The sequence below is a fragment of the Numida meleagris genome, chromosome 1 (genome assembly GCF_002078875.1).
Source record: "Numida meleagris isolate 19003 breed g44 Domestic line chromosome 1, NumMel1.0, whole genome shotgun sequence".
Lineage (NCBI taxonomy): Eukaryota > Metazoa > Chordata > Aves > Galliformes > Numididae > Numida > Numida meleagris.
This window is the reverse complement of record NC_034409.1, coordinates 55,213,672-55,226,156: the sequence shown is the minus strand read 5'-3', so window position 1 is coordinate 55,226,156 and position 12,485 is coordinate 55,213,672. Positions and strand designations below refer to the sequence as shown.

At 40.7% G+C, this 12,485-nt stretch overlaps 1 protein-coding gene across 3 annotated transcripts in view; it reads left to right on the top strand.

The window, feature by feature from the left end:
- The window catches only part of CHST11 (carbohydrate sulfotransferase 11), a 164,670-nt gene that overhangs the window by 59,909 nt on the left and 92,276 nt on the right, over window positions 1–12,485 (top strand). The gene's annotated exons all lie outside the window — the stretch shown is intronic.

Genomic DNA, 12,485 nt, shown 5'->3' with positions numbered 1-12,485 from the left:
CAGGCCTTATGAGGAGCAGCTGAGGGAGCTGGATTGTTCAGTCTGGAGAAGAGGAGGCTCAGTGGTGACCTTATCGCTCTCTATAACTACCTGAAGGGAGGCTGTAGTGAGCTGGGGATCGGCCTCTTCTCTCTTGTAACTAGTGACAGGACGAGGGGGAATGGCCTCAAGTTGCGCCAGGGGAGTTTCAGGCTGGACATTAGGAAATACTACTTTTCTGAAAGAGTGGTCAGGTGCTGGAATGGGCTGCCCAGAGTGGTGGTGGAGTCACCGTCCCTGGAGGTATTCAAGAAACGTTTAGACGTTGTGTTGAGAGACATGGTTTAGTGGGGTTACCACCTAGTGGTAGGTGGATGGTTGGACTGGATGATCTTGTAGGTCTTTTCCAACTTTGCTAATTCTATGATTCTATGCTTGGACTAGGTGATCTTGGTGGACTTTCCTAACCTTAATGATTCTGTGATTCTAAAATGGAGGAAAAGGGGCACTGGGCTCAGGAACAGATTAAAGCCCTGGAAACTAGGGTGACACATGGCAACGGGCTGTTTTCTCATTCCTCTTAAACAACTGGAGCCAAGACCCCATGCCATTGCCACCTCATGTCTCCCATCACCCCTCGTCAGTTCTTGTGTTGGGCTGAGTGGGACCTGGGTTCCCTCCCCTCGATTGTGCAGTAGGTTGCGCGTGGGGTCTTCATCAGCTCACGGCTTTTGGAGGGCAGAGGAAAGGAGCTGGGTGATGGAGTGGACTAGGAAAGGTGAGGGAAGAGAAATGATTAGCAGTGAGTGAACCTGAAAGTCTGGTGGGGCTGTGTGGGGACAGCAGCACAGTGCTGAAGGGAGTAATTTGGTGAGGGGAAGGAAGATGGAACTAAAATTCAGGGAGTACAGGATAAAGATTTCAGAAAAATAGAATAAATTTTGACAGGAAAGGAAATTGATTAAATAGGAGAGTTAAAAAGCAGATCGTTCTGGAAAAATAGGCTATTAAATAAGAGACTGCTACTAGATGGAAAAGGCACATAGCAATTTTATTTGAATATTATTTAAAGTTTCAGCCCGGAAACTCTGTAATGAAATAGGCATAAAAAATAGAGAAGGACAAAGATAAGCCAAAATGATGACAAAGTGTCTTTGAACAGTAAAACATGATGCAGCGTGTTACAGCTCTTGAAAATGAAGTAATTACAAGATAGAAAAATTCCAGCATCTAGTGGGGTGTAAAACACAGGTCTGCTATGTCAGCATCAATAATGCATGTGTGCATTCACTCATGTGTAGTTGTAATATAGTCACTCATATCATGCCTGCATGAATAAGTGCACATATGCACACAAATGGTGTCCTTCCCCACTGAATCCCGTGCTATAACTGCTTTGCCTGCTGGGGGCTCAAACAGTCAATCTCAATGAATCTTCATTTTACCATAAGCAGTTCAGGTGTGATTCCTAGCTCGTGGAGAGGCACAGATCTGTTCACATTCGTGGAGCTGATATGATTTATCTGAGTTTGGAGAGGGATAATGTGGCAACCCTCTATTGCAAGTGTGAAATGAAATCAGGTTTTTTTACTTGTTGGGTTTTATTATTTAACAGAGCTTTTATATATGCCTCCTTGGTAATGGCTGATTAATATTTAATCAAGACAAATGGAATTTTCAGCATAAAATGGAAGGATAGCCTCAAAAGCAGTAGCATTCTGAGATTGCTCCCTCCAGGTCCTTCCTGCCTGCCATTCAACTTTGTGGCTTTAAAAAGCATCAGTTAAACTATAATTTTTATTATGCTTTATATTTTTGAGATGAAAATGTAAAATATTTTTGATTGAAAAACAGTTTCATTCTTCCAGCTTGCAAGAACTTGTGACAAAATTAACCCACGCAGAGTTGAGAGCAATGCAGTTCTGTAATACATCACAGAAACCTTGTTGGTAGACTTGAAAGGTTAAAGATAGACAACCAGCCTAAGCATTTTCTGCAAACAAATGTTTCAAAATGCACTCTACTAAGTGATGACCCTCTTTGTTTTAATGATACAAGAATATTTGCATGTCAGAATTACTCCTATACTGATGCATTTGGAAATGAATAAAACAAAAGCTAAGTTGGCAAGTGAATATATATCAATCTGGCATGCATAACACTAATTCAAAAAATGTTTGACAGTTTATAAAAATAGCTGTAACTGGGAAGTCATCACTGAGCAGAGAACACTTCCCTGGAGATCCTCAGGGGACCAGATTTGGCGCTGATAATAGTTCGGTCTTCTACTTTATGACCCAGAGAAAAACACAATCACTTACTGTTTTCAGAGGACATAAGAGTTAGGATAATGGTAAATGGAGAGGATGAAAACAACAAATCAATAATACAGAGCTGTGAACACTTACTGACTTCGGCTGCAGCAGATAGTGTGAATTTAATTAGGATGAATGCGTAGAGGAATAAAATCTAGATGATGCTTACTGAGTAGAGGACTCTTTTTATTGAAAGGGAGGTCTGGAAAAAAGGATTTGAGCATGATAGTTAACCAGCTGGCTTGCCTGCTCCCTGGTCAAGAGGAGAGCTAGTGCCACCCAGGCACGTGGAAGGGTGGCATATAGAGATAAGGTTATACCTGCTCATCATATGGGTCTTGCTGGAACCTTTGCTGTGGTACTGTGTCGCATAGGGGTGCCCTGATTTTAGAAGGGTGTAGTGTTATCTATGAATGAAAGGAAGACAAGTGAGGAAGCCCTTAGAAAACTTGCTTCAGCATGATGGATAGTTAAGAGTGTCTAGGTAACAGTGTATGGATTTCTGCATGGAACTGTGGCTGTGAAGAGTGGATAGATACATAACAAGGTCCAGTGGCTGGAAGGTAGGTAGAAAAAGGTTATGTTTGGGGAGGAGAGTTTGATATCAAATCAAGGCAAACTCCTGGCAAACTTAGAAACAAGATGAGTTGTTTATCTGAAAGATGGACCGTCTTAACAGGGCATTTCTTTTAGGGAGATCTTCTTTGGTCTTGATCATAATGGTTGTCAAGACTAGATGTTCAAAGTCATCCTTTCTGATTTTGTAGTTGATGTATTTCAGCAGTGATTCTGTTGCAGAGTCCTAACTCTGTGGCCCCAGAGTCTTGTCAGTGGAGAAAGTGGAAGATTCCCTGTGGATTTCAGTGGGTATAGGAGAAAACTACATGTGTTTAAGGTAAGCAGGGTAGGAGAAATATGAGCAGTGGTTGAACTCTGAAGGCCTGCAATTTTTTGGCTGTTGTATGGACTTGATTTATATTAGTGTATGTGACTGTGGAAGGAAGTATAAAGTGTAGCACTGAACTGGGCCAACAAACAGAATCATAGGCTAGTGCAGGATGGAAGAACTACAGGATACCTCAAGTCCAACCTTGTGCTCAAAGAAATGTCAGCTACGATGTAAGACCAGGTTCCTCAAGGTCTTAAAAAATGGAGTTGTTTAAAGAACTGCAGTAACAAACAGAGAAAGAGGCTTACTGTAACTGTACAGGTTCTCGCTATCCAAAGGTTTGTAAAGTCTGGCGGTTATTTGATGGGGAAACTAGACCCTGTTTCGTTACAGTTGTGTAAAGCAGTAGTAATGAAACTGGAAACAGCCCAAACCATTGCTCTTGCATGAATTCTTCCCTTAGGGTTCCCTTAGGGAATTTACTTCCTTCCCTTCTAATTTTTATATTCCATGTGCATTTCCTTTAAGCTTTCTAGATGAGAACATTTCCAAACAGTGCTGCAATCAGGCTTATCATGGATCCCATTGAGATCCCAGCTGATAGCCTCACAGAGAGTGAGGGTGCTGAAAGGTGGGGAAAGCAAGAAAGGAGACTCTTCCAGGACTCTATCAGTGCATTAGGTTGTGCATAGAGGAGAGCACAACATGTATATGTTAGTAAGGCCCTATAAAATTTTATTTCTCTGAAGGAGATACCTAACAGGGTTGGTTCAGTCTTGCACTCTTCAGTTGTCTTTAAGGACCCACTTAAGAAAAAAAATCTCTGTGTAGGAGATCTCTTCACAAGGATGCTTTCATTTTTTTCCTCTGTCTCCCACTCTTTCAATGCCTCTCTACATGAAACCTCACAAACTGAAAGAACAGATTTTTTTTTTCCTTTGGAAAAACTTGTAAGGTTCTGTTTAGCTGTTTTGTTGTCCGTTTCCTTCACTATCATGCTGTTACAGTGATCTGAGATTTTGAGGTAGCTAGTGCAGTGATCATCTGCTGCAGCATTACTAGAAATGTCATGGGGTATTTGGCAGGCTATTAGTGACTGAAACCAAAGGTTATTATTATTTATGCCAATTATGGAATATTATTACCAGTAAAGCTCAGATAGTTATCTCATATTCTGGATGCTCAGAAACTGGGCCTTGAAATGTTTTGAGATTACTTCATTCCCATTTAATCCAAGAAAAAACTACTAGCATAGTGGCCTCACGTGTATTACAAAGATTTGCTAGAAAGGATATCCATAACATTTGGAGGAAGAATCTCCATCAGTTACAAAGGTTCAGTATATCCAACATCGTTTTTGGTGGTGATATGTCTTGTGTAACTTCTGCCTGGTTTGATTCTCCTATAAATGTTCTCATTAGAAGTATAATCACTTCATGGTCTTTGCTCATTCACTCCTCCTTCCTCTTGGACATGCCCTTGGGAGGTGGAATTGGTTTGCTTGGCCTATCCATTTGGGTATGTGTGAAACATGACAACATTTCCTGGCTGTAGACAGAATGTGTCACAAGGTTTTAACTGAACATATTGAAATGAGGGGAGCAATGGAAGGAGATAGTGAAAGGGGCTGGAACTGCTGAAAGATAAGAAGCCACTGAAAACTAGTACATTCAAGGCAAGCACAGCTCTGAATGGTTTTCTTGTGTTTGGGGAATTTCTCCTTAGAGAAAGAGAAATCCAAAGCGCTCTGTACATCACCCAAGGTTGGTTATAAAGCTGGGCTCTATAATGATAATACAGATTATGCAAATTAAGGTGAAGTTTTATAGTGCTAATGTGTGTTTTACTCTTCTGTGTGTTGAAGTGCAGTGTGGGTCTAAGGGAGCTGACAATGTCCTATTCATATGTAAAACGTTTTGAGGAATCTGTGGTTTGGCATATTTCAAAACAGCCGCATGAGAGAATTCTTCCATATGAAAGCAATATTATCTGTGTACAGCTTGTTGCTAACAGGGAGAGAAAGAAGAGCGTGTGAAAGCAGCCTCCCAGCCTCTGCGTATGGATGTATGGATCCTGCTGGAAGAAGGCTTCCAGCTTCCACCGTGCACTGGAGGTGAGGAGCATGTGGGGCTGGAGGCGGCCCACAGCGCTGTGCAGGCATGGGCCCAGCCGGCTGCTGGGAAAGTAAGGGATCTCGCAGTGGAGTTGATTGCTTCTCTGTGCCTTAAGATTACTTGGAGTTTAGGAGTCTTAAACAGAATTGACAGTACAGCACAGCTGTGTGTTAATTATTAGTCTGGACGTTTTGCAACTCACAGGATCAGGCCTTTGCTGTCCATGGTACTCTTTTTAATATCAGCATTTGGCCTTCACATTGCGAAGGAAGTTACATCCTTATTTTGTAAGAGGTCATCTTCTTATCCAACAAGCTGCAGCCGTAATCCTCTTTGACATTATGAGCAACTGCTCTGGAAGCGATTACTGCAGGATTTCAAACTTTCTTCTCTGCTTATCAAATTCTTTAGTGTTTCATTTTTGTAAAGAAAGTTATCGTGCATAAGTCACAGTAAAGTATCAAGAGGATTTGGTCACACTAAAAATATCAGGGGCACTGCTTCAGAGGGGATAAATCCCTGTCCATGTGGACATGTCTGTGGAACAGAAATGATGTGTGACCCTTTCATTCTGTTTGTTTCAAGGGGTGTGTGTGCATGTTTGAGCAGGTAGCACTTCCCCCTGACATTCCAGCTGAGACCAAAAGTCTGAGCATTTCCTTACTCTGGGATAGTATGATTGCTGCGGCTTTGTTTCCTATTCTGCTTGCCTTGTGAGAAGGCTTGCTGTGCTTTTTAGTATATCCATAGCAAACATGATTTTGTGTTTCATTTTTGCTGCACATCTGTTGAGGAACAGCAAAGGCATAGTGGCTCAAATAGACTGCAGCTGCAGCAGCCATCTTTCTCATTTGGACTGCGATTCAAGATAAATGCTTTAAAAATTACAGCTTTCTAAAGAAGCCATCCTCCTTTAAAGGTTTTTCTCTCATTCACTCTTTTTTTCAGTGAGCTCATACAGCATATTCTTTGAGTAGACTGGGACTGACAGCCTTATGGAAATAGTGGGAATCGCAGAAAATAGAGTTCTAGCTTCTTGTTCTTCAAGACAATGCAAATGTAGGTTTGTCCTTTTCTTTCCTCTGGACTTATGTTTACATAGTTTTCATTTGAAATTACATCAGAGAGATGGGAGATAGCCAACTATCTACAGGCTTGAAAACTTGGCTGGGAAGGACTGAGCAGAGTATTCAGTTCTTCACTGTAAAGAGAACCTGAAGGCAGATACGCCTGCCTGTGTTGTTATAATGAGTATCTAATAATTGGTGGGAGACATCTTTGAAAACCTGTAAGATTCACTAGAAATTTTCCAGCCTTTCCAGATTATCACAGCCTCATTTTGCAAAAAGCATGGCTAACATGTAGTGAAAAAGTACAAGTAGTGTAATGACCAGAAAAAAGAGGATTTTTTGATGTTTTGAAATACTGGATCTGCAGTGTTCATTCATGGATATTCCTAATACATTGGTTTTCTTGTGAAATATGTACATTTAAAACCCATCACAAATTGTTAGTTTCTTACTTCCTTTGTAGAAAGTTTCCTATTTGGGGAAAAGGAAATAGTATTTTTTGTTAAGTTTTTGTGGATGGTAAAAATATATATATATATGTTCCTTTTTCTATGAAGACTTAGAAATAATTTTGTGAGAACAGAAGTAGACCCTTTCATCAGTGTTTTGAAGCATGTGGCATTGCTAATGGATGGCGTAAACCTGGGGTACAAAGAGCTGAACAGGTAGCTGAGGTGGCCAATGACCCATCCAGAATAGACCCATGACATATTTCAATTGCAGTGAATCTGCATTTCATGCCAGTGAAACCAAGACTGGATCAGAAGAGTTCTGACCAAGTCTAATATATTTGCACCTACAAAAACTCCTTGCTGCATTAAAAGCAATGTCTGCCTGTGTGGGACAAACAAAACGGGGCTCTCCTAGTGTGGGAAGTGAAGCCTATGGGAAAGTCTCTTGATGTAGGTTTGTGGATAATTTCATGAGACTTCTAAAGAAATTCCACACAGATTAAAGTTAAAAAAAAAATACTGGAAAAAATTTACTATTGTTCATTAGCAGGAAAAATGTTGTGTTAATTTATGCCACATGCAATGTCCATAGGGTGGCCCGGGATCTAAGTCTCTGCATAATTTCACCAAGGATATTAATTTCCCCACTGTGCCCAATTAAACCCATCCCCAAGCTAATCTAAGAACAAACAGGATAAAATACGAAGTTATTTCTGGAAATCTGTCTAAAGTAAAAAGTAATTAAATATCTCTCTATTCTTTGGAGGGCATTTACGACTTTTGTAATTAGTGATTAGAACTCAGAAACAAATGTTAAGTCTCATTTCCTTGCTCTGCCAGGATTTGCTTTGTGTAATTTCAACCCATGTAGGCTTGCTGGTCAGTGGAATGGAGAGTGAGGCCACCTCTGTGGGCGCACAGATGTATCCATAGCTGCAGCTCTCTGTTAGTGGTGGGAGCTTAAATGAGTACCTTAGAACAGACACTTCACTTCCTAAAATGAATGTGACCTGAAACAACTAATTTGCTTTGGGCATGTTTTTAACCTCTGTGCCTCTCTTTTTCTGATCTGTAAACTGAGGAATGTTACTTCACTGACTCATGGTCTCTTAACAAGTGGCTTTGCTGTTCATGTCAGCTGAAATGGTTCCACTAAGGAGTTGACCTCATTTTTCATCCTTCACTGTCATTGTGTCCATCCACAGTCTTACTCTGTAGTAAGGTTCCTCTGGTAGATGAGTGGGACGTGTGGAGGCAATGAACCAGTATTCCTAAACTAAAACACGCCATCCCATTCCTTGGGTGGAGCTCTAAAACTTTGAGCTTTGGGGATTTTTTTTTTTTTGCCATGTTCATACAGCATCGAGCCCAGCAAGGTCTCTGGTTTGCCCAGGAGGCACAATGGTGTTAACGTGGTAAGGTGCTCCAGTGACAGACTTGTGCTTATTTTTCACACTGAGTAGTACCCTGTGTTTTTAGTTACTGTAAGACATAAGGCAAAATATAGTTCTGCAGTAATGTAGAGAAAAAAATATTACTTCATTCTCTGCATTTAAGACTTTGGCATGCTCATGTACAATATGTGGTCTGATTTTTACTTTCTAAAAACAGATTTCTCAGAGTCCAACAAAAAAGCTACAGTTTTGCCTTAAGAAAACAAGAGTCCAGTCAAGAGTTTGTCGTAAATCCTTGTACCTGTAGTCTCCATACTAAGCACCAATAACGTAGTCTAAAATCTTCTGCTGAGTGCAATGCAGTGCAAGGACCCAAACATCCCAAAACGTTACTATCCATCAGTTGAACTTTGTGAAGGATTAGTGTTTGTAAATGAATGCCAAGGAGCTATCTAACATATTGTTACTGAGGTTCTGGAGCTGGTGCTGTGTGCCAACATTTGCATTCACTCCTCGTGCTCCTGGTTGCTGATTAAAAAATAACCCTTTAATACTGTTCCGTCCTTAGCCTGATTAGTCTGTTAAAGGAATCATAGGAATTTTTATGAAGTTTGAAATAAGGGCAGTCTTTATTTTTTGCTGAGTTTCTGATTTTGTCTGCAATTTGGACTTTGCTTAAGTGAAGTCTTGCAGAACAGATTATTGTAAATTATTACAGAAGGCTTGTTTTTCTGAAGCGGGATGAACCTGTTAATGACAAGCTTGTTCAGCATGATTTTAGCTAGGAATCCGAGAGGTATGTGTACTGGACTTTACAAATTGCCAAATACTCAGTCCAAAAGCCTCTGACACACTCCGGCAAAAGAATGCTTCCTTGGGTCACTTGTTTCAACTTAGTATCTTCATGCTTGAAGGGCATTACATGTACAAAGTATGTGTTGAGCCATGCTTAGTTTGTATTTGCATAGCTGGTGCTTTTGGAAGCATTTTTCTCTGCTGCTTTGGGGTCATTGCAGACGTCTGTGCTGGCATTTGGAAGACAAACTGCATCCAAATCTGCAGCCCAAGAGAATCTCTTGAGTCTTCAGTATGGGTGTAATTAAATTATTCTTACTTTGCTTCAAGAATTGAGGAAGCTTGAGGACAGTAGCATAGTTAAAACATGTCTGGAAACACCAAAAGTGTTTTGATGCCACTATCTTGGTGGACCAAGTTACACTAATTTTTCAGTCTTTGTTGGGTAGAGGACGTTCAGTGAATGTTTAGTCATTCCCAGTTGTTCATGTCTCTAGGAGAAAGTGCTATCTTTTGTACCTGCTCATTGCTGTCAATTGAACGTGGCTCTGTGGAAAGCATTAACCTTGGACTGAAAAAGTGTTTTAATTGTCAGTAGCTTACTTCTTTAAAACAAGAATGGGATGACATCTTCAGTAGGAGTCTCAGCATACTGCTTCCAATGCCATATTTTGCTCTTTTTCCTCACAAGACGTCTTCTTTCCCAAATAAATGCAATGAATTATGTATAGCAGCTTTCAGCAATGCTGTATTAGGGAATTTTGTCTTTGTACTTTAGACCAATGTAATGAAAAATTAAATATTAATGCATCCTCGGAATTTTTCTCAAATGTTTATAATATGAGACAGTATATTTAAGAGGCATTGATTGGAGGTAGTGTTTTTGCATTTGTATTTTGTTGTCTTGCAAGCTGGAAGTAATTAGGATTCTACGAGCAATGTAAATTAAACATTACCAAGCAGCAAAGTTGTTGCTAGAAAGCAAGTAGGGATCTTTTATTCTACAGAAGTCAGATACTCCCATTTCCTAGACTTTTGCTGAGTTTAGGATGGGAGTGCTATAGATGGCTGCTGATTTTGCATACTCAGCATTTCAAATGTCACTTACTTGTTTCTCTCAGAGCAGTGAAAGAAGTGGCAATTACTTTGCGTGGCTCTTACTGCAGAGTGTCCTTTGTTACTTGATTCAACAGACTTATGAGAAATGGTGTCACTTGCTCTTCTGATGCTTGTGAGAAGGTGCCCTTTTTGGTTTTGATTGCACAGATTTTAGTAAATAGGACCAAAATTTCATTGTGAAACAAATCATTCCTAAAGAGAGAAGAAAGTTTGTGTCTTTACAGCCGTTGTATTAAAGTGACAAGCTGACAGTTAATTCAGTTGCTCCCAGTCCTGGCTGAATTGAGGGCATTGCTGATTCTGCTGCAGTTGCAGTATTAACACCACTCTTTAATCATTCAAGGCATTATCTGCTGTTGTCAGCTGCTTCTCCCACTTGGTGTGCCTGAACGGGATCTTTTAATCAGTCCTTGGAGCCATGCATATGCGCTACTTCCCGTTAGATTATAATTAACTATAATTATGGATGGAGATCAGCCCAAGCCATAAAATGTAAATTTAGATATTTACTATGTTAATAAGAAGATTTGGTGAAGATAAAGGGCTTGATTTCTAATTTTCACTGTCACAATAGTGTGAAGGAGTCTTAGTGGCAGTGTTGTTGAAATTAGTATAACTGCAGTTTGCACCCACATTATGGTTTTCTTACTGCAGATTGGTATCAATCAAAGAGGTCGTGTCATGAACACAATAAAATGCTGCCTCAGAGAAGCTGAGACAGCAGTACACAGCTTGCAGGAACCCCAAGAGGTGAACTTGGCCACAGATGTGCTAGAAAGCATTCTGAAATCTTTATATGAACCTTTGTGGTAGCTATTCACCCAAGGTATGAGAGGATTTCTGCTCAGGAAGGGGGAACGTTCTCATTTATGTTAAAGCTGAGGTTACATTCCAGGCATAAGCGTTATCCAGGTGCGCACAGAGTTGCTGCTTACCTCTGCACCAGTGTGTGCTGTCACACATGCTGATGCGCAGGGAAGCAAGCCCTGTGTTGAGCTGCTGTGTTGCCACGCTAACTCCACACTCCTGTTCTAAAAGCTTTATTGGAAAAACACACCCATTAAGTAATATTGGGATTCATAAGAATGATTCAGTGGTTTGTATGACGTAAGTTCTACGTGAGTATTTAGCTTTTCTGGGGAGACAGTTGCTTTCTTATTTGCTTACATTTGGGAATAAAATCTTGCACATGTGCAAATAATTTAATGGTTTTGGCTGCTCCTGCTGCATGTAACATGTTGCTGTGTTGATACCTGCCAGTTAAGTGAAGCAGGAAGGGATGCATTTATGCACGTTACTGTTTATTGCATTTAGTGGAAATGAAAAGCAAAGTAGTAGGGAAATTACTAGGGAAATTAGGAAACAATACACTGGAGGAGTTATTCATTTTGGAAGAAAGAATCAGTGTTCCAGGATCCTGGTTAATCAAAGTGCAGTGAACAGCTGCTGAGGGTGTCTCGCATCCTGGCTGTAGCGTTTTCTTCCTCAAACCGCTTCCAGACACCAGAAGCTGACATTACTCATGCAATTCTTTTCTAAAGTTTTAGTAGTTTTTAACATTTTTAGAGTTAACTTCTAACAAGGCACATTGCCACTACAGCAGAGCAATTGCAACGTTTGGCTGCGTGTCTAAAAAGGCTCAGAAGCTTATCAAGTATTTAAACGTAAATAACAATTGTAGCCTCTTACTGCTGTTCTAACCGTGAAGAAAACATTTAGCTTCTTTGCTTACTAAGCGTATATGTCTGAGTCCTATTAGAAGACACACCGAATGGTTGTTTGCTCAGGGAAAAAGCGACATGGCACATTACTAGGTGATTACCTTCAATTTAAAAATAGATACGGTCTGAGTGAAGGAGACTGTTATGTCTCCAGACTGGAGCTGCATATAGTATTCTGTTTGCGCGGAAACTCTTACACGTGTTCATGCTACTTGACATATCGATTGTGATCATGTACAAGCACTCGGTTTTAAAACATAGCTTGACAGTATTCTCTGGCTCTTGGCCTGACACCTGCAATAGCATTTCTGTCAGCACTGCAGTTCAGAGCTGTTAGTGCAGGACACTTCAGCAGTTTTCTACTACAAAATCTGGCAAGTGATGCCAGGCTGCCCAGGGCCCCATCCAACCTGGCCTTGAGCACCTCCAGGGATGGGGCACCACAGCTTCCCTGGGCAGCCTGTGCCAGTGCCTCACTGCCCTCTCAGTGGAAAATTTCCCTGACATTTGGCCTAAATTTCTCTTCTTTTAGTTTAAAACCATTCCACCGTGTCTTATCACTATCCACCTGTGTCAAAAGTTGATATCCCTTCTGTTTACAAGCTCCCGTTAAGTTTGGAAGACCGGACGGTGGCTG